Below are 4,381 nucleotides of genomic sequence, written 5' to 3'. Positions count from 1 at the left end.
GATTACAACCCAACTAAAAAAAAAGTTATATTAACAGATGTTGGATATCATCATTCCATTGTAACAGATTTTCTCTCAAGAATTTTTTCCTTTTCTTCAAAATCTTCAAGACTCAAATTTATATATGCTCAGCCTACTACAAGTCTTAAAATTGGGGATAAGACAACTTAATTACAAAGTGTATTGTATTATTATATGAAGTGAAATTTAAACATTCCCTCAATTCATATGATTAGTTTTATTCTAAATTTTTTATCATTTTTTTTTAGTTTTATAGTTTACTTTTTAATATTGTATGTACAGTAATGATGTATTAATTTTTATTTATGTTATAATTGTAATCTATTTAGATGTTTATAATCTACTTTTTAAATATAATATTTCAATAATTCATTTTTTTTGCAATGTTTAGTATCTATAAATATATATTTTATTGTACATACACAAGTTTATAATCAATATTTCTATGTGTTTTTAAATTAACTATTTGAAATAAAAAAGAATCAAATAATGTTATATTGTAAACAAGAAATTAAAGATGAAATACATTGTACCTATGTAAATGGAGTTTGTCTACTAGCTTTATAGACATCAACTGAACCACTATTAAGAACCATATAAAACTAGAATATATATAGGCTATGGTAGATGATATAGTGTCAAGATATTCAAAAAGATACTTGTTAGCTCATTCTTTGAGTATCATTGTCAAACATGTGGAGAAATTTAGAGTCTATTAGACTAAGAAGGAAGTTTCTTAATCAAAATATAAGTTCAATCCAAATGATTATGTTCATGGCTCCATATATTACAATTTGTAACATAATCCATGATCACTTATCATGTATGATATGAGTTTCATCTATCTTGAACTTTCAACAAAACCACATACACTAAGAACAATAACTACTAATCAAAACATTTCAATGAATTAACCATGACTCGCATTAATACTATATGACATAAAGAGAACAATATTATCAACAAACCAGAGAAAAGAGGGAAAAAGAAGAATAGTTTTAAAAGGATCAAAAGGTATAATAGTTATTAATTATTTTTATATTAAAATTACTATGATATGAAGTCTATTATACCTTTTGATCATCTATTAATTATTTTTAAATAGATGAATAGAAGGCAAATTGCTCTCATTGTAAGGGTTCTTCCCCTCATTCTTTATAGAGACTTGTGTAATTTTTGTATCTTTTCTAATCTAATGCACTTCAAGTCTATGATTTAATAAAAAAGATGGTTAGTTTTCAACTCTTTTCACGTCATGTGTTTTAGTATTGTTTACAATTTCTTAAGTCTCTAAGTTGTGTTAAAATTCAATTTCCAAGATCTAACTATGGATTTCTTTATTCTCTCTTAGTCCCTTTCCAAATCTTAACTTGCATGTATATCTCTAGGAATCAATATAACTAGAAAACTATGTGAGCCTTTGGGCATTTTCATTGTTTCTTGCTATGTAAGCAATGAAGAAACATACTTCAATCTTGATGCATCACCTACCTTAATTATATTTATGGCATATTGATATAATAATTTGTTGAATATGAAATATACAATGAGATGTCTTGATTATAAAGGCAATATGTGATGTAGTATGAACAACTAACATGGCACTAGCATTAAACATATAATGCAAATATTAAATGTCTAGGTAACTAAAAGTAAATGAGGTAAACATGGTCCCATTATAACTAACTTCAAGAATATCACCTAGGAACTAAGTAAACTTAAATAATGTGAATAGGTCCCCACTAAGAACTAGCTAAGAACAAGACATTCACTAGGTACAAAACCTTATTCACACCGACGTGAAATGCTAACAAGAATAGATACAAAGATCAAAATAAGAGTTACAAATTTTCCTTAATAAATTGGACCCTTTGTATGGGTCAATTGCAATCTATTCATTCCATATATTCACAACATATATTTTCCTTGAAAATAGTAAGGGTGCAAAAGACAACTCTAGTGTGTTCAACCACATGGTAAATTGTCACTAACAACAAATTTAGCAAGATGAGAATTTAATTAGAAGGTATCATATATCTAAAAATAGACTACAAACTTACCTAATATATATCTAAAAATAGACTACAAACTTACCTAATATATATCTAAAAATAGACTACAAACTTACCTAATACAATTGAACCCTTTATACAAATCAATTGAAATGAATTTGTAGCTTAACTACAACATAACTCCTCCTTGAGATAGAACTCTATACAAATCTGCTATACCTTTGCCCCTAATTAAAGCTACCACAATGTCACACCATAAAACAAGACTCTTTCATTATGCATTCCATTTTAAAACATTGCATTCCCCTACTATAAGCCATCTGTAAACCTATATACAGACCATCCGAAGTTGTGAACCATAAAAATCAATCTTTCTTTCTTTCTAATTTTCTGCAAAGGGCAGTATTATTTTTGGTAGCGTCACTTAATACCTATTTGAATCTATCTAAATTCAATATTTTCCATTTTTTATTTTTTATTTTTTATTTGTTTTTTCACTGACCCTAAATGATTTCACATCTCATTGAAATTAGTAGCATGTGATCGAAAACAGATGGTATCGCTGCTACAGAATTAATTTCTGGAATGCTCTTTACTTCCACTAGCAGTAGGTTTATTGCAGTCACGAACATCTACATTTGTTCTATTACTACTGATGAATTATGAAACCCAACAGGGAACGTGTCAGAATAGAAACCAAAATTGAACTGCTGATTTTTTTGGTTTTAGGGTTCACATTTCTCTAGAAAATGAAAACCGTACCCACCCCTCCAAAATGTAACAAATATGCGAATCACCGGCATTCATCATTTATCCGTTTTAGTTTTGCAGCAGGTCAGCCTAACACCATTACTTAGTGGACACAGCTGAAATCAAATAGCACTTGGCAACAGTTCAAACTTTTTCAGCAGCCTGGCAATCAAACCATGTTTCGGGCAGTCCGACAAAATCTTGGAGCAACTTAGTGAATTTCAGCTTCAGCTGATGTTGAAGCGGTTTGGAAAAGCATGGGTTTCAAGTTTTTGGCTTGGGGAATGTAGTTTTTTAATCTGAGTTTATTTATTATTTTGGAAAAATAGATTTTTTAAGGCAATTTATTTTTAAATTATATCTACGGGTGATACAATCTAGTAGTTGAGCACCTTAAATTTGTCCTCCACAAAATTCTAGGTGGAAATTTCAAATCATTCTCAATTTTTTACAGCAACTTACTTGCCAAATTCGTTGCTTGTAACTAATGTTTTTCCGAAAAAAGTACATACTTTCCATTGAGGTGTCAGAAAAAAGCCCAAAAAAAAGTTAGACAGATAATTGTATAGAGAATTATGTTTTATTGGTGCACCGATGTGTCAGCACATTAGTTGTTGTTTCCTAGAAATAAAGAATACATTTCATTAAATTATGGGTATTCATCATCAAGACCTACAACTTTAAAGTCGCAACTATTGATGCAATATTATTAAAAATATTGAGAATTAAATCAACAAATGCTATAACAAGTATTGAAAACATGCTCAACTCTGGATCATTTTCCCTAGACATAAAGCACAATACAATCTTATATAATTTACATCAATTTAGTGTTCTACTTGACAATTAATTTGATATTATTTTAATTATTAAAAAATTATTTTATTTTACATAAGAACTATTTTCTTTATATTTAGTAAGAGTTATTTTATTTTATTTAGTTAAAAGAGTTATTTTATAGTTTTAATTTTTAAATATATGTAAGACCTTTAACATTTTTTTAACACATTCCACCCTTTACTGTCATCGTAGTAGTTAAAGACGTAATTATATAATTATAATGTACAATTATATATTTAAAAAATTAATGTCAGCCCTTAATAATTTTGCTTTCAGGGTCAGAAGCTGCCACTGTAAGTTATGCCTCTGAATATATTTATGACGGTTTGAAGAGAATTAAGATCATAAAACATACATCAGCACGTTATAAAATTAATTACAATTATCTATATTTCTGAAACTATGCTGCTAATTTTTTTATACAGAATCCCTTCCCAGACTCCTGCATTCGAACAGCATTAATCATACATCACTACATTATATCAATAATTATAATTATCTATATTCTGAGATTATCCTACTTATTTTTAAATACAGGAATCCATCCGTGCTTGTCCTAATTGTCATTTTATAATATCACAGACCTTGTAAAATTGCACATTGCACTGACAATGTCCAGTGGCACAAATTGTGCATTAAAAATATAAAATTGTGTTGTGACGTGACACTGACAATGTCTAGTGGAAGGAAAACCTTTAACATCCATGGATGAAGCAAGTTTTAATACAGAATCCTGTCCTAGAGTCGTACGTTCCATC

The sequence above is a fragment of the Cryptomeria japonica genome, chromosome 4, assembly GCF_030272615.1.
Source record: "Cryptomeria japonica chromosome 4, Sugi_1.0, whole genome shotgun sequence".
Lineage (NCBI taxonomy): Eukaryota > Viridiplantae > Streptophyta > Pinopsida > Cupressales > Cupressaceae > Cryptomeria > Cryptomeria japonica.
Note: the sequence above shows the minus strand (reverse complement) of the source record.